Below are 19,357 nucleotides of genomic sequence, written 5' to 3' on the forward strand. Positions count from 1 at the left end.
TCTTTTTCTCTGACCTTCCATGATACCAAACATGATATCCTTCATCAGTAACTGGTCCCTCCTGACAATGTGTCAGAAGTATGAGAGACAAAGTCTGGCCATCCTGGCCTCCAAAGTGCACTCTGGCTGCACTACTTCCAATACAGATCTGTTGGTTCTCTTGGCAGCCAATGATACATTCAATATTCACCTCCAACACCATAACTCAAATGTATCTATTTTATGATCTTCCTTATTCACTGTCCAGCTTTTGCATGTATATGAGGTTATTGAAAATACCATGGCTTGAGTCGGGCACACCTTAGTCCATAAGCTGATATATTTGTTTTTCAACACTTTAAAAAGGTCTTGTGCAGCAGACTTGCCTAATGCAATACATCGTTTAATTTCTTGACTGCTGCTTCCATGAGTGTTGATAGTTGATCCAAGAAGAATGAAGTCCTTGACACCTCCACTCTTTTCTCCATTGGTAAGAATGTTGTTTATTGTTCCAGTGGTGAGGATTTTTTTTTTTTTTACATTGAGATGCAATCCATACCAAAGACTAAGACCATAAAGTCTTTGATCTTCATCAGTAAGTATTTTAAGTCTTCTTCAATTTCAGCAAGCATGGTTGTATCATCTGCATATTGCAGGTTGTTAATGAATCTTCCTCCAATCCTGAAGTCACATTTTTATTCATAGAACCCAGCTTCTCAGATTATTTGCTCAGCATACAGGTTGAATAAGTATGGTGAAAGAATACAGCCCTGTCACTCACTTTTCCTAATTTTAAACTATTCAGTGATTCCACGTTCTGTTTGAACAACTGCCTCATGGTCTATGTACAGGTTCCCCATGAGCACAATTAAGTATTCCAGAATAGTCATACTTCACAATGTTGTCCATAGCTTGTCATGATCCACAAAATTGAAGACCTTTGTGCAGTCAATAAAGCACAGGTAAACATCTTTGTTTACATTAGACACTAAAGACCAGATGAGTTGTATGATAACATCAAGAATATCATACAAGAAGGACGCAAAAAGTCATTAGAAAGACAAGAAAGAAGAAAAAGATCAATATGGATGTCAGAAGAAACTGTGAAATTTGCTCTCCAGTGTAGAGATGCTAAAGCAAATGGAAGAAATGAGGAGGTATAAGAGCTGAACAGAAAATTTCAAAGGCCAGTTCAAGAAGAGAAAGTCAAATACTACAATGCAATGTGTAAAAATCTGGAGTTAGAACATACTCAGCATTTCTCAAGCTGGGAGAACTGAATAAAAAATTCAAGCATTGACTTTCGTTATTAAAGGATTATCTGGGTAAATTATTGAATGATGCAGAAAGCATCAAAAGAAAATGGAAGGAATACACAGAGTCACTGTACCAAAAGGAAATGGTTGATGTTAAACCATTTGAAGAGGTAGCATATGATCAAGAGCCAATGATACTGAAGGAAGAAGTCTAAGGTGCATTGAAGGAATTGGCAAAGAACCAGGGAATTGATGGAATGCAAGTTGAAATCTTTCAAGAAAATGAGGCATCTTTGGAGGCACTGACTCATCTATGCCAGGAAATTTGGAAGACTACTATCTGGCCAAATGATTGGAATAGATTATTATTTGTGCCCATTCCAAAGACAACCCAGTGGGATGCGGAAATTATTGGACAATCTCTTTGATATCCCATGTGAGTAAAGTTTTGTTCAAGGTAATACAAAAACGGCTGCAACCATACATTGACAGAGAACTTCTAGAGGTTCAAGCCATATTCAGAAGAGGATGAGAAATGACGGATATCATTGTTGACATCAGATGGATCTTGGCTGAATATATACCATAAGATACTCTAAAACTTTAAAGAAGTTACCTAGATTCATAGTGCCTGCCCACATAGGTGCTAAATAAATGATTGCTTAATCTATAGGTCAATAAACATTAATAAAAATTTGCAGTAATTTTTGAAGAGTCTAGGATTGTTTTTACCCACTAAGTTAATTATTTTTTGTTTACACATGCGAAACAGCTTGTTATATAGAAGCCACTGTTCTCAGCATGTTACATACATTAAACCATTTAATCCTCATTATAACCATATAAAGAATATACTATTATTATCTTTATTCTTTTGGTGAGAAAACAGAGACATATGGAGGGCAATGTCATTCTATTAGTCAGTGGCAACTCCAAGATTCAATGTCAAGTGACCTGGCTCTACAGTCCATGCTCTTAACCAGCAAATACATGTATGTCACAGCACAATCTACTGCTTTCATAGTAAAGAAGGGAAGGCTATTCAGCAAGGGAATAATGTGAATAATGGTGATTTCTGGTTTTCATATAATTATGACTTTTTATCCATATTTTCTCTTTTTTCCACAATGAACATGAATTTTTTTTTCCCAGTGGGAAATCATTTTAATCAATGAATTGTACATTTCCTTCCTGCAAGCCTACTTTGTAATAGGAAATGACATTGCAATCCATTTCACTACAAGTAAAATATTATAAAATATTTACAAGAAAATATTAAAAATAACTCAAACTCAAAAGCCAAGATGAAGCGAGATAAATGGATTTCTCAGAAATTTCTACTCCATTGCCTATAGCACACAAGAGAGTTGAAACAAGTAAGTAACTTGTTTTGGAACATGCCCCTGATCATGTTCCAAAAAGACTGGAGAGGGGATGAAAATGGTGTGAAAAGGAATGGATATTAGCAGCAGTGCTTTAATAATCAATCTATTTTTAATGAAAGATCCTCTCTTATATGCAATAAATTCTGACCAAGACTAGGCTTTAGGATATTCCTGCACTGGAATTAGAAAATACTCTGACAGTGGAAGTAGCTCGTTCACATAGGTTTAATGAGAGCCTCTTTCTCCATGAACCACTTATGTTAACAGAAGCCTGTTCTGGATCAAAAGCTGTCACAATAGCCCTTCCATCTCTTTCATGAATGCTTCATACGCATCATCCTTCATCCTTAGTTTGTACTGAAACAGGAAGAGAGGAACCAGATTTGGGGGATGTGTGGGCAAGAGGCATGGCAGAATCATCCTCTGACTTCCTTTGGGAAGGAGCAGTAGCCCCTTTATTCTCCCGACGTAGTTTCAGTGCAGTGGGCACAAATCGAGTAATCTCTGCCTTGGGATTAATGGTTGCTGTGGCTTTCTACTCAGTGGTGGCTGTGCTTGTATCATCTGCTTTGGGCCGCTGAATCAAATTGGGTGGGGCAGTTAAAACTCCAGGGTTTGGCAAGGGTGCTGGTGGGAAAAGCCAATGTGGGCTAGGTCCAAGTGGAGGCACCAAAGGGGGGCACATCATGCCAGGATGATGTGGAGGGATACCTGGAGGTACAGGGGAAGGTAGCCTTGGAGGAGGTCTCTGATGTGGAGGGCCAGGAAGCAGACCTAGGGAAGAGACTGGAGGGGGACCTGGAGGTTGGTCCAGAGGTTGTTATGGAGGTAAAAGTCGGGGAAAAGGCCCTCACAGTCCAAGTATTCAAGGTGGCCTCAGGAATGGAGGAGCTCCTGGCAGTGGTCCAGGAGGAAGGCTTGTTGGTGGTCCAGGTGGCCTTAAAGGTGGAGCAGATGGTGGTCCAAGGGGTGGAGGTCCTGGCATGGGAGGTGCCTATATCTGCGAAGGAGGAACAGTCTGGAAGAGCCTGCTGCTGTGAAGAACCAGTAGATGTGCCATCAGAAAGCGATTCCTCTTTATGTTGCTTTTGCGATTCTTTTTCTGCTTCAGAATCATCTTCATCATCATCTTCTTAAGATTCCTCTACTTCTCGTCCCTCCTCAGGGATTTCTTGGCCTGACATTTGGAGCATCATGGCTTGAAGAGGTGTAAGCTCCTTCATACTCTTGTTTTTCTTCCTTGATATTCCAGACATATCTGCAAATCACACACTCAGACCAGACTTCTTTCTTCATTATTGTCTCTCTCATTATCACAACGGTGCATGAAGTCATCTCCCTTGCTCTCTGTCAGTATCACTGTCATCAGTGCTGTCCTTATGCTTATCTTGATCCATGTCCTCAGGATAGCCATCATCTTCACTTGTGCCAGACACATCATCATCATGACCTCGCTGAGCAAGTCCAGGATTATAAAACATGTCTTCATCCCACCTACGAGGGGAAGATCTAGGGCAAAGTCCACTTTACAACCATATATCTGTAAGACTTGAGGAGGAGATGGACCAGGGGGAAGACCAGGAGGCTTTCTATCAGAAGCAAATGTGGAACACCATGTCCAAGAAAAGGAAGTATAGAAACTGCCCAGGTTGCTAGTCCATAGGCTTAAGTCTTCTTAAGGATTGAGGGTGGCTGAGCACCAGGAAGTAGAATGTCCTGGATCAAAGATGTTGGAAGGAATATCTGGCAAAGGAATACTCTCAACTTACACATGCTAAGCATTCTTAACAGCATCAAAATATTGGCTAAGTTGAGCCCTCTTCTGTTCCTATTCTACTTTGAGCTTTCTCAATTCTTTGCAAATACCTGGATTCTCTTTTTCATAGAGATGTATAATACATTCAAAGGTTTCCTGCAGTTTTTTATGCTTGTCTTTCAGAACCTTTTCATGTAACTGTGGCTAGTGTACTGGATTAAACTCCATTTCATCTAATTTCTCCATGTCATGAATACTCTGTTTGGGTTGTTTCATCTTTAAAACTGCAGCGCATACCTTTATACATTGTTTTTTGTTCTTTTTTAATTCTCTTTTCTGGGCTTCCCTTTTTGGCTTGGCTGTAGAGTTCATAAATTTTCCACTCTTGGTGGGTGATGTAGATCTCCGTCCCATGATGGCAATCTGTATGGTTTACTTGTTATTAAAAAAAAAGATCAAAACAAAACACTTCTGTTGGGTTCCCAGGACTGTGAGGAGGGGGCAATAATTGCTAGTTTCATTTTCTTTGTAGGGGCCTTAACCCCTACCTCTCAGTCAGCCACCTAGTCACAGCCATCGTGAAACCTCTCACCCCTCTGCCAGGCTTAAGTCACTTTTAAACATGAATTTTTGTATTTTTTTAAGTGAGTAAAGCTGACTTCCTTTTGATTGCAGAATGAGCTAAAGACAAGAATGTCTAGTGACTGAGAACTACTACCATAGACCAAGGTAGAGTCTCTATCTCTGGTATCTCACAACTCCATATCTTTAGATGTCTTTGAGTTGACAATGCATCTGGTCAGTGATTCCTTCAAAAACTTGACATCTCTCAGGGTAGAAGAGCATATTGTTCTAACCCATCAATATTGTTATTTTGCTCTCACCCATTTGAAGTCATGTATCTATTTTCTCCTTTAAGGTTAGCACAAAGATTTTGTGTTCTGCCCTTTGCCTTTTACTAGCAGAAGATTGAAATCGATATTTTAGGAGATTTCAATGATAGAGTGAGCTCAGCTGCTACTCCTGACTACTGGTTCTTTTTTTTTTTTTTAATGCCACAAGTGATTCTAATGCACATCCAGGGTTGAGAGATTCTGAAACTCACATATTATGGCACAGGTTGTCACCTGACTTGTACTTCAGAGGTCAGAATCACAGTGTCAGTGACTGAAACTAACAGCCAATTTCAGAGTATGTATCATTATGTACAGTATATTATAAACCTGTAGCTGTTTAATAGAGTCCAGCTCACAATGACCCTATGGGACAAAGTAGGCCTGCCACTGGAATTTCTAAGGCTGCAAGGAAATTAACAACAACAATCTTTATAGAAGCAGACAATTACGTTTCTCTCCAGGAGAGCCCAACTGCCAATCTTTGGGTTAGCAGCCCAGAGATGAATCATTATCCCTTCAGGACTCCTTGTATTATATGTGTGAGGGAGTTTCAAAAAGTTCATGGAGAAATTTCACTATCTTTTAATTCCATTTTTCGATAACATTTTTGAAGCTCTGTGACTTCATTTAATATGAGAAACTAAGCATAATTATATAAGAACACATTGCTAAATATAATTCTGATTGAAATACTGAAATCATGAAAGATATGAAAAAAAACATGTGTATAAAACTTAAAAAGCAAGAGAAAGGAAGCTTCTGAAGTTGAACAATGGAACCCAACTAAAAAAATCACTCTCATAATCAGATTGAAATTGTATTTTAAGTTAAATCATGTAGGCTTGATAAATAATAGAGCATCAATTTGCACACAATAGCATTCAGAATTTCATGAAAATTCACAAAGGAAGGACCCACAGAATGCATAATAACAAATAACAAACTTCTGAGACAGTACAAAATAAAAATTTATGATGTCCCTTCCCAAGATGATTAACTTTAATGCAAGGTATAGATCTGCACTTAAAGTTAGATTTGATACTTGACCAACATTTGCTGAATGGCTTGAGATAAAAATAAAAACACAGTTTAAGCACAGGAACAAGATTTTAAAATAATTTGCTGTGAGTAAGCTCGTAGGAAGTTGAAACATACCAAATCTTTATTCATCCTACTCCTAATATGCTCAGCCTGTGTTGTTGTCGTTGTTAAGTGCATCCGAGTGAGTTCCGACTCATAGCAATCCTATATAGGATTTCCAAGGAGCGACTAGTAGGGTTTGAGCTGCTGACCTTATGGCTCAAACCATTCTTTCTGTCTAGTGAATTATCCTATGGTACCACACCAGGACTCCTACTTCCGTGTATATGTGTGTATTTGTTTCTGTTCCACTTAGGCACTCATTTGTGGTTAAAGAAAACACATTTCTTTCTAATTGTCATTTAAAGTATAGTCTTGTTTTGTTTGTTTGTTTTCCTTTTTGTATTTGTAAGCCTTGTTTTCTAACCCCTTCACTAACTACTCTTTATCAGTCTTTTCTGGTTGCTCTTGTTTGTTTGTTTGTTTTAAGGTTTTTATAGTGGAAGTCTGATAAATCTATGGGTTCTTTTATGGTGACCTCATTCAATCCCAAGGTTTTATTTATCATATATAGGCAGAGGACTACTAAGCCTATGTTATCAGCCTTGACATCTCCCAGAGACCTCAGTGTCATACATGAAACAAAGTGCATATTATCTCTTTGTATATCTAATAGATTTCTCAACTTACATTTTAAGATTTCCTTTCACTGCCACCAATTGCTTTATTCTAATAGTCTTTTTTTTATGAAGGCTGCTTCCATTAATTCCATATAAAAACTTAGGTGCTATGCTTGATTTCTTATTATCCCTCATATCCTTAATTTAATCTACCACTAAATCTAGAATCCAACCAACTTCTCAATTTCTTCACTATTATCACCCTTTTCCAAGTTACTATCACCTTGGAACTAGATTTCTGCAATCCAGAGACTTGAAAAAGAAGAAGAAGAAAAGCAAACCAGAGCATATTAGTTAGTTTTTTAAAACCCATCTAAGGTTCCTGGTTAAACTCAACTCTTTTGTAACCCATGGTACATATTTTCTTGGTGGTGTTAAGTGCTGTTGAGTCAGTTCCAACTGATAGTGACCCTGTTTAGGATTTCCCAGGCTTTAAATCCTTGTGGGAAAAGAAAGTCTCATCTTTTTCCTGTGGAGTGGCTGGTGAGCTCAAACTGTGAGTCACAGACCTTATGGTTCGTAGTCCAGTGCTTAGCATATGGAGCCACCGTGCTCCTGGTGGTACATATTATTGTTGTTGTTGTTGTTGTTAAGTGACGTCGAGTCGGTTTCGACCCATAGCGACCCTGAACAGTACTACTTATATTTTCCTCCTGGAGTTGGGAGGCTTTTTCCCATGTATAATACATGTTGTTGCGGCAGTGACTTATGTAGCTGCATAAAGCAGAAGGAAATTCATCCACAACATATTGCTGTGTTGAGAAGTTATTGTAAGAGGTGGTGTTTCCTCGAAGAGTAATTGTGTAAAACTCTTATCTCTTTGGGTGTCTGTACAATGAGGTAAGGCTTGTAGGTATCATGACAGTTCCTGTGTGTTATAAGTAAGGTGCAGGAGTCCTGGTGTGGAGTTGTAGGATAAATACTCAACTGCAAGGTCAGTTTTAACCACGAGGTTGATGGTTCAAACTCACCAGCTGCTCCTCAGAAACCCTATACAGGGTTGCTAAGAGTCAAAACTTACTCGATGGCACTTAACAAAAACAACAACAATTTCTGGGATCAGGTGAAAATAAAGTGGATATTTTTCCATGCCACATTCTCCCTATCCTATCACCATAGCTCATCGGAATATAATGGTGGTGGTGGTAAGTGCCCTGGAGTCAGTTCTGACTCATAGCAACCCTGTACAGGGTTTCCGAGGCTGTAAATATTTACGGGAGCAGAAAGCCTCTTCTTTCTCCCGCGGAACAGCTGGTAGTTTCGAACTGCGGACCCTGAGGTTAGCAGCCCGATTCATAACCACTACGCTACCAGAGCTCCCAGAATTGTTGTTGTTGTTGTGTGCCATGGAATCGGTTCCGACTCATAGCGACCCTATATAGGGTTTCCAAGGCTGTAAATCTTTAAGGGAGCAGAAAGCCTCATCTTTCTCCCGCGGAACAGCTGGTAGTTTCAACTGCTGACCTTAAGGTTCACAGCCCAATTCGTAACCACTATGCTACCAGAGCTCCTTTACAAATAATTTCAAAAAGTCTGTAGAACAGTTCCATTATCTTCAAATTGTGTTTTTTTCCAGAAACTATTTGAAATTCCATGTATGCCCCAAATAATATTTATCAAAATATGACACACCTAACAAAAATTTTAAAATACTCAATGATTCAGCATGCATTTCATGTGGGGAAGGGGGAGCCTACAGAATCTTAAGTCAGTTTGTCATATTCTACCTCATCTGCCAGTTTGTCCTACTGTGGTGGACTATGTGTGGCTTTTATGTGGCTATGCCACCAGTATTTTAAATGCTGGCAGGGTCACTTATGGTGGTCAGGTTTCGGCTGAGTTTCCAAACTAAGAGATACTAGGAAGAAGAAGAGTTGAACTACTTCTGAATGCTTAGCCACTGAATACTTTATTAATAGTAGCAGAATATTGTCATAATACAGGATGATGAGCACATTATGAATACCACACAAATATTATCAGATATTGTGCCACAAAATCAGTCCTTCAAGTTTAGGGGAACTCAAAATATGACTAGGGAAAAGTTACCTCTCAGAGTAGACTTGAACATGATCACATGAATGGAGTAAAGCTTTCAGGACCTTCATTTGCTGATGGGACACAACACAAAATGAGGAGAAACATCTGTAAACATCCATTAATAATCAGAATATGAAATATATGGATTATGAATCTAGGAAAATTAGAACTTGTCATAAATGAAATAGAATGCATAAACATCAATATCCTAGTCACTAGTAAGATGAAATAATCTTGGTGTCCCATTTGTCATCAAAAAGAATCCTTCAAGATCTGTAAAGAAGTACAATGCTGTCTGTCATAGGATAGCCCTGTAAGGAAGATTAGTTCATAGCACTATTATTCAAATTTACACATTAACCAGTAAAGCCAATGAAGATGAATTTGAATAATTCTACCAACTTCATCAGTATGAAAGTGAACCAAACATGCAATAAAGATATATTGCTAGTAACTGAGGATTGGAATGCAAATGTTGGAAATAAGGAGGAAGGATCAGTAGTTAGAAAATATGGTCTTTATGATAGAAATGATGCTTGAGGTCAAATGACAGAATTTGGCAAGACCAATGGCTTAATCACTGTGAATGACTTATTTAAACAACAAAAGGGAACTATACACATGGACCTCACTGGAACCAAATGGACTACATCTGTAGAAAGAGATGGTGGTAAAGCTCCACATCATCAGGCAAAGCAAGGAAACACCATCAATTGCTCATATGCAAGATCAAACTGAAGCTGAGAAAAATTAAAACAAGTCCAGGAGAGCCAACAGAAACATGGCCTTGAGCATATGCCACCAGAATTTAGAGGTTATCATAAGAAAAGATCTGATGCAAAAGTCATTGAAAAGACAGAAAAGAAAGAAAATACCAAAATGGATGTCTGCAGAGACTCTGAATTTTGCCCTGCAGCATAGAGATACTAAAGAATATGGAAGACATAAAGATATCAAAGAATTGAGCAGAAAAATGTAAAGGACAACTCAAGAAGAAAAAGTCAAGTATCATAACATGTGGAAAAACTTGGGGTTAGAAAGCCAAAAGGGAAGAACCTGCTCAGCATTTCTCAATCTGAAAGAACTAAAGACAAAATTCAAACCTTGACTTGCAATAATTGAATGATTTGATGGGCACAATATTGAATGATACAGAAAGCATCAAAAGTAGGTGTAAGGTATATACAAGGTTACTGTACCATAAAGAAATCGTCAACGCTCAACCATTTCAAGAGGTAGTATGTGACAAAGGAGCTATGGTATTGAAGGAAGAAGTTGAAGCTACACTGAAGGCATTGATGAAAAACAAGGATCCAAAAACTGACGGATACAAATTGAAATCTTTCAACAAGCTGACGCAGCACTGGATGTGCTTACTCACCTAAGCCAAGAAATTTGGAAGTCAGCTACTACCTGGCCATTCAATTGAAAGAGATCAATATTGTGCCCATTACAAAGAGAAGTGACCCAAAGGCATACAAAAATCATCAAAAAATATTATTAATATCACATGCAACTAAAACTTTTATAAGTATAATTCAAAACTGGTTGCAGAAGTATATACATACAGAACTGCCAGACATTTAAACCAGATTCAGGAGAGGACATGGAACTAGGGATATAATTGCTGACGTCAGATGTCTATTGGCTGATTGCAGAGAATACCAGAAAGATGCTTATTTATGCTTTATTGACTATTCAAAGGCTTTTGACTGTGTGGATGATGACAAATTATAGATAGCATTGGAAAAAAAGATATTACAAGATATTTAACTGTGCTCATACAGAACCTGTATATAATCCAAGAGGCAGTTATCTGAACAGAACAAAGCGATACTGAATGGTTTAAAATCAGGAAAGCTCTGTAACAGGTTTTTATTCTCTCAGCATGCTTATTCAACCTGTATGTTATGCATATAATCTGAGAAGCTGCATTATATGAAGAAGAATGTGACATCTGGATTGGAGGAAGACTGATTTACAACCTGAGAAATGCAGAAGATGAAAACTTTTGTTTGCTGGAAGCAAAGAGGACTTAAAATATTTACTAGTGAAGATCAAAGACTGCAGTATTCAGTATGGATTGCATCTCAATGTAAAGACAACAAAAATCTTCACAACTGTACCAATAAATAACATGATAAATGTAAAAAAGGTTGAAGTTGTTAAAGTCTTCATTTTCCTTGGATCCACAATCAACACCCATGCAAGCAGCAGCCAATAAATCAAAAGACATAAATTGATCGAATCTGCTGCACAAGACCTCTTAAAGTGTTCAAGAGGAAAGATACCAGTTTGAGGACTAAGGTTCACCTAAACCAAGCCATAATAGTTTCAACAGTCTCATGTTAATGTTAAAGTTAGACAACGAATAAGGAAAAACCATAGAAGAATTGATGTAGTTGAGTTGCAGTGTTGGAGAACAATATTGAAAGTCTATGTTCAAAGACAGGAATCCTTGTGTGGTGCTGTAGATTAATGTGCTGGACTGCAAAGTCATTTTAAACCACAAGATTGGTGGTTTGAGCTCACCAGTCGCTCCTCAGAAACACTATGCAGGGTTGTTATGGGTTGAAGTCAACTCTAGAGCACTTAACAACAACAATAAAAGTTTTTGATCAATTGTGACTTTTAATGATTTTTTTACAGGCTCTTTCTTAGTCCATAAGTACAATCTAACACTACACTTAATGGATAGGAAAACATATTTTTAAAAACATCTACAGATGAAAATGTTGTAATTCTAATGCTATTCAGAAAAAAAGGAGAGTGATCTAAAACATTTTCTGATAAAATATAACTCATATTTCTTTTGAAAAATTTCTAAACTTTGGGATTTGTAGGCTTTACTAGTTAAATAAGTAATTAAAGAAATGATCGCCTACCTTATGTAGGAGTTCAATTTCTTTTTTAAAAGGCAAACAAGAAACCAACCATATAATGCTTGTACTGGGCTTGATATTAGAAATTCACATTAAAAATAGAATTCAAATATTCTTTTGGATGGATGAAATTTTCTATAGTTTGACAATATTGTTTATTTTACATATGTATAATCAAGGAAATTCAAAGATTCACACATCTTCTGCTGTCACTTCAGCAAGCAAATAAATTCTGACTCAGCGACTCTGTGCAAAACAGAATGAAACACTGCCCAGTTCTGGACCATCCTTACAATTGTTACACTTGAGCTCATTGCTGCTGCCACAGTATCAAGCCACCTCATTAGTGCTCTTCCTCTTTTTCACTGACCCTCTACTTTAGTAAGCATGATGTCCTTCTCCAGGGACTGGTGCCTTCAGATATCATGTCTGAAGTATGAGAGATGAAGTCTCACCATCCTTACTTCTAAGGAATATTCTGGCTTCACTTTAGTAAATGGTAGTGGTGGAGTTGGTTCTGACTCATAGTGACCCTGCAAAGGGTTTTCAAGACTGTAAATCTTTACAGGAGCAAAAAGCCTCATCTTTCTTCCACAGAACTGCTGGTAGTTTTGAACTGCTGATCTTGAGATTAGCAGCCTGATTCATGACCAGTATGCTATTAGAGTTCCTTTACTTCAGTAGATAGAAGATTTAAAACAGTTACATATACTGCTAAGTTGTTAAATGCCATCAAGTCAGTTCTGACTCAAAAAGACTTTGTAATGGGTTTCCAAGGAGCTACTGGTGGGTTTGAATGGCTGATGTTCAAGTTAGAAGTGCTTATCCTACAGTGTCAAATCAGGGTCTACATATATGACTACCAAGTAGTATTTATCAAATTCTAAAGAACTCCATCTTATATATTACATCATCTGCTTTCTACTGACAGTAATGATGTGTGTTGACTTATTTATCAGAGTCAACCATCTGATTAAGCCCATTTTCATCTTTTCTTTTTTAATAATGATAAGGAGTCAAAGAATGAAGAAGTGTGACAGAATAACTGAGTTGACCTTTTGCTGTGGGAAATATAAAACATTCTACTGTTCGTTAATTTTGAAGGTGGGACTCAAAGAAACTATTCATGTGGTCCTTATGATAAATCCCTTGTGCCCCCAAATTGAAAACTTATAAAAAAGTATTCCCCCTTTCTGTACTATGACATTAATTATCTCTCCAAATATGTTCCTTTTAATCTTTAGGTCTAAATTCTAAATATTCAAATAAAGAAAGATATAATCCATTGCTTTTCTAAGTAATGTGTGGATTATAGCCGAAAGCTTTAAAAGCGAGAAAATGAAAAAAATATATAATAGCATCCAACCTCTATGTGTACCCAAGAGTTTGAGACATTATCATAATGCCTCTATTATGGCAATTGCTGAAATTAAATGCTTGCATATTTGACCCTAAGGAGTATAGTGCAGTGTCTGGTCTAATAAAACACTTACTATAAATGCTTAACCTTGAATAGATTCTATATTAATGCAATTTCACAATAGCTATTTTGACAACAGTCATTGCACATGTATATTAATAAATAACTCACATTGAACATTTTACTTTTTGTTTATCTCAGAAATACCTTTCTTCTTCCTTTCAAGTGTATGTTATCTTCCAGAATCTTTGTTGATGAAGATGCTCCATATTATATAAAGTAAGAATGGTATGGCACTTTAGTGATTATTAAAAATTTAAAGAACTTAAAATGGAAACTATTCAAGGAGCAGCATGTTTTAAAGTAAGGACTCACAGATACAGTTTTACAGATTGTGTACAATTCAGAATGAAATCATATAATTGGCAGCACTTATCACATTATAGATTTATGCTTGGCTTTGCCATCACTTTGCATTAGTGTTATTTCAGCTGCTTGCCATTTAATCACCTGGCATTAAGTCATTATATTTCATTCAGAGGTGACAATCAAAAGGTGTAAATATGGCCTTTCTTGCATTGCAGTACAGCTATAATGAACAATGTGTCTATCTCATAGTTTAATTCATGCTTCATTGTTACCTAAGTGAAATATAGACATTGTCTATTTAATCTCTTAAAATACCAAATTTATGAAACAAGAAATGCTTTGAGAAGTACAAGTAGGCGCTAAGTCTAGAAATAAATTAAATACATAATTGGTAAAGAAAAGTTTCTATTATCCAATGAGAATCTTTCACTTCCTGTGTTTTGTGTATTCTATTAAATGCAACAATATTTGTTTGTTATACCATATTAGTTTCATTTTTAGTATTCAAAATTTTCTTCTAAAAGTTTATATTTTATGTTTTATATGTTTATGTACAATAACATTATAAAAACCAAGCTTATATTACTTCTTTTACATGTTTATATTCGGTAATATCTATTATTCCAAGTCCTCTAGTTTAATAATTCATGCTATTGATTTCAACACTAGTTGATTCCACTTCTTTAGTTCCCATTTATTCCTTTGTCCATTGATTTCATTTCTTAACCCTTTCACTTCACAAAAATACCTTTCTCAAAGGTCACAAAAGGCAACCTTAATCTAAAATGCTACAGGTGTTCTTTTATACAACTAATTAATCTAGATTTCTATTGTTCCCCCTTATTTGGCCTATTTAGTAAATCATCAGATCTATTAATTCTATCTGCTCAGTCAGAATGACTTAATTGTGCTGATGAAATAAATAGCTCCCAAATCACAGCAGCTTAATACAATGGCGATTTGTCACTTGTACTATGTGACCATTATGAGTTTGTAGGAGCTCTACTCATGATCACTCAGAAAGCCAAGAAATAATGTGCTCACCATGTTGAATATTGCCTATCACAGAGCAAAAGGAAACAAAAAACTTTGAAGACTGACTGTGTTAAGTGTTTATAATAGAATAAATTGCTTTCTACAGAAAAAACAAAAACAAAAGTAGGACCCTTGCAGCTCCTCACAGCATGAGCCACATAGCTTGGAACCGGCTCTGGTGACAGGACATAGCCTGTGCTGATAGGGGTTGTGCTAGGGGTTGTGAACCTCTCTTTCCTCATAGCACTTGCTATGAAATGTCACTTCAGCCACCAATACTAGACCAGCTACCAGCACCATGTACTACCTACACTGCCCACTGCCTGAGACAGGGAAGAGGGACTGACCAGAAATGGGTGAAGATGAGGATAATTATAATTACATGGAGGACAATTACATTCAGCTTGGGGCTGGTGGGCTGGGTCAGAAAGTAGCAGAGATCATTTCTCCCTCTAAGTCCCCTCTCCCCATGTCTGATAGCTTAAGAACAGTGGGTACTACATAGGAGCTATGAACCTTAGGGACAGAGATGGCAAGAGTGTAAAGGTAGAATAGGGAAGGACCCTACTCATCTTTCACCCCTGTCCAATCCATCCTCCACACTAGCCACCAAAGTGACAATGACCCTCTCCTGCTCAATCACACTCAATGGCTCTGTGCTATTTCCAGGATAAAGCCCCAAACAGACCCACATATGAAAATAAGAGTAAGATGCTTTGTGATCCGGCGTCTATCAATCTGTTGGTTTACTTCCTTTTCTTTCCTTACTTTACTCCTGAGTTAACTAAATGTTTGTTACTCCCACACCCGACCTAGACTGCCCTTTCCTTCTTCACCTAATGTATCCTTTGACAGGGATTAAAAACGCTAGTCAATAGATTCCATGCAACCTGCTTACCCACTAACATTTAAAATATGCCAGATGGCAATACTTGAGCAGTTAAAAACTTGTGTCAAGTTTCTTTCTAAATTTATTTCCTTTCCAATAAAGTTATTGTTGTTAGATGCATTTGACTTTTTTCTGACTTAGAGTGACCCTATGCACACAGATAAAACACTGCCCAGTATTGTGCCCTCTTCACAATTGTTGTTACACCTGCCATTGTGCAATCTATCTCACTGTGACTTTTCCTCTTTTTCACTGATCCTCCACTTTACCAAGCATGATGTCCTTATCAGGAGTGATCCCTCCTGATAACATGTTCAAAAAGTGAGAGTCAAAATCTTGCCATCCAGGCTTCAAAGGAGCATTCTGGCTGTATCAGCAGATTTGTTTGTTCTTCTGGCATTCTGTGGTACTTTCAGTATACGTCTCCAACACCAGAACTCAAATGTATCAACTCTTCTAAGGCCTTTTTAATTCATTCTTCAACTTTCATATGCATATGAGGTTATTGGAAATACCATGACTGGGATCAAGTTCACCTTAATTCTCAAACTGATATCTTTGCTTTAGAATATTTTAAGATGTCTTTTGCAATAGATTTGCTCATTGCAAAAAGTGGTTTAATTTCTTGATTACTTCTTCTGAGAGTACTGATTGTTGCTTGTGAAATGAAGTCTTTGACAATTTCAGTTTTTTCGCCATTTTTCATGATGTAATTTATGGTCCACTTGTGAGTATTTTTATTTTCTTTACAAAGATCCATACTGATCTTTGATCTTCATCAACAATTATTTTAAGTCCTTTTCATTTCCAACAAGCAAGGTTGTATTTTCTGCATATTACAGCTTGCTAATGAGTCTTTCTAAAATTCTGATACCATGTTCTTCTTCATATAACACAGCTTCTTAGATTATTTGATCAGCATAGAGATAGAATAAGAATGGTGAAAGATTACAAGGTGCACACCTTCCTGACTTTAAACCATTTAACATGCCCTTGTTCTGTTCCAACAATTGCCTCTTGGCCTATGTACAAGTTCCTCATGAGCATAATTAAGTGTTCTGGAATGCTTATTATCCACAATACTATCCATAACTTGTCATGATCCACAGAGTCAAAAGCCTTTGCATAGTCAATAAAGCATAAGTAAACATCTTTCTGATGTTCTCTGCTTTCAGCCAAGAGTCACCTGGTATCAGCAATTATATCCCTCACTCCATGTTCTCTTCTGATTTCAGGAAGGTGTGCACCTTGTAATTTTTCACCATGCTTATTCTTTCTGTATGCTGATCAACCTTTGATATGCAGAAAATACAAGCTTGATTACCTTCCATCTTCTTTTGAGGCTTAATTTCCTTCTTCAGTTCTTTCAGCTTGAAAAATGCTGAGCATGTTACTTCATTTTGGTTTTCTAATTTCATGTCTTTGTACATTTTATTATAATAATTTTTTTTTTTTTCTCTAGCTGCCCTTTGAAATTGTCTGTCCAGTTCTTTTACTTCCTCGTTTCTTCCATTGAGTTTGGCTTCTCAATGCTAGACAGCAAGTTTAAGGTCTCTTCTGATATCCATTTTGGTCTTTTCTTTCTTTCCGTTTAAATGACTTTTGGTCTTTTCCTTTATGATGTTCTTTCACAGCTTTTCTGGTCTTTGTTCATTCTCGAGGTGATCTCTAAATTCTAAATATATTATTATATTATAAATTCTAAATGTATTAATATATTATATTATTCTATATTAACAGATGTATTACATGTACATATTAAGATTATAGTAATATATATATGTTGAAGTCCTGGTTTGGCACTACAGGATAACGTAATGGACTGCAAGGTCCGTTTAAACCACAAGGTCGGAGGTTCAAACTCACCAGCCACTCCTCAGAAAATGTATATAGGGACACTATGAGTCAAAATCGACTGGACAGCAGTTAACAACAACAACATATGTATGTATTTCCAATCTGACTCACACATCTACTAAAAATTTGTCATAATTCATCATGGCTTCAGCTGTACATCTAAGGTTCTGTATAACCAGATTCCAGCAGCCCATAATCTGATGAGTTCAAACCACTTCTGCTGTATACTTCTTTAGTCCTCTGTGCCTGTTCACCTGCAACATTGCCCATCTTCTTTTATAGCATGTAAATACTAATTTTTTATGACAAAGTTCAAAGGTTAGTTGCTAGGTGAACTCCATCTAAAGAATTTAGTCTATATACACCTCTGTTCCTAAACAATTAGTTCCTGTGTCTCCTCAATGTCTACCTAGTATAATAAGTATTGTTGTTGTTGTTAGGAACCGTTGAGTTAGATCCGACTCATAGTCACCCTATATAGGGTTTCTAAGGCTGTAAATCTTTGCGGTAGCCTCATCTTTGTCCTGTGAAGCGAAGGATAGGTTTGAATTTATGGTCTTGTCGTTAGCAGTCCAGTGCTAATCCTAAATGTTCAGTATATAAGTGGATTTTGGAAAGATAAAAAGGTATATTAAGAAGATATGAGTATACTCATAGATGCAGAAAAGTAATTTCCTGGATTATAATTTAGAAAGTGGGGAAATAAAAATCTTAAAAGAAATTGGAGAGAAAAGATCAACAAAATTTTTTCTCAATTTAACTGTTTATTTATTTATTTATTTGTCAAACTTACACTTTGGTCCTTATCTCTACAACATTTGTAATCTTCTCTATCCAATCATCACAAAATTTAAAATTCATCTTCATAATTATTGAGATTTATCTTCACTTAATTCTCATTTAAAGAAGTTACAGAAATTAAAAAACTTCTTGTTTGCCTAGAATAAAAAAACTCATAATAAATGATTAAACACAAAACATTAGTATAATTTAACTTATTATAAACAACTAATTACTAGGAGTCCTAGTGTGATACTGTAGGATAAGCACTGAACTGTTAACCACAACATCTGTAGTTCTAACATACCAGCTGCTCCTTGGAACTCTATACAGGTTCGCTATGAGTCAGAACTGATTCAGTGGCACTTAACAACAACAATTATCACAAATGATATTAAACATTTATGTGTCAAACCCTCAAAATTTACAGCAAATTAAATTATAATTGCAATTGCAAAACTTAAAATCTTATTACTATCATATCACCTTTTAAATTATAACATATTCTCTTCTGTTTCTCTATATAATGGGTTTTGTGCTGTCCAAGAAACAGATGGTTCTTCTAAAATGCCTTATAATTTATTTCAGATGTTAAAAACCCTTATACCTATGACTAAACCAAACAAGTCCAGCCCAAGCAATAAACAAGAAACATTTTCAGTATTGTGTGATAACTAATCCTCAGAAAATTGTTGTTTTTAAGTGTCATTGAGTTAGTTCCAACTCAAAATAATTGATATAGGGTTTCCAAGGAGAGGTTGGTGGGTTTGAACTACCAACCTTGCAGTTAGCAGTACAGTGGTTATAGAAAACACCAAAATAGAATTCCATTTGTTTCTGACCTGAAATTTTGACTTCTAGAAAGTCACTCATGACCTTTTCTTAAATGTCAGTTATTGATCTCATTGCCTATCACTGACATGGGGACTTTCCAAATCTTAAACAAAAATTGATAGGCACTGGTGATGACATGCTCAGTTATTAATTCTGTCACTGTAAAGTCTCAGCCCAAACAAAACACACATTTGTGAATAGGCAAATGAAGTGATTCCT

At 36.6% G+C, this 19,357-nt stretch overlaps 1 pseudogene; it reads right to left on the bottom strand.

Annotated features, from left to right (window-relative positions):
* Positions 1-2,911: 2,911 nt before the first annotated feature.
* LOC102838239 lies at positions 2,912-4,790 on the bottom strand (annotated as a pseudogene).
* Between the last annotated feature and the right edge of the window lie 14,567 nt (positions 4,791-19,357).

Source organism: Chrysochloris asiatica, unplaced genomic scaffold, assembly GCF_000296735.1.
Source record: "Chrysochloris asiatica unplaced genomic scaffold, ChrAsi1.0 scaffold00108, whole genome shotgun sequence".
Lineage (NCBI taxonomy): Eukaryota > Metazoa > Chordata > Mammalia > Afrosoricida > Chrysochloridae > Chrysochloris > Chrysochloris asiatica.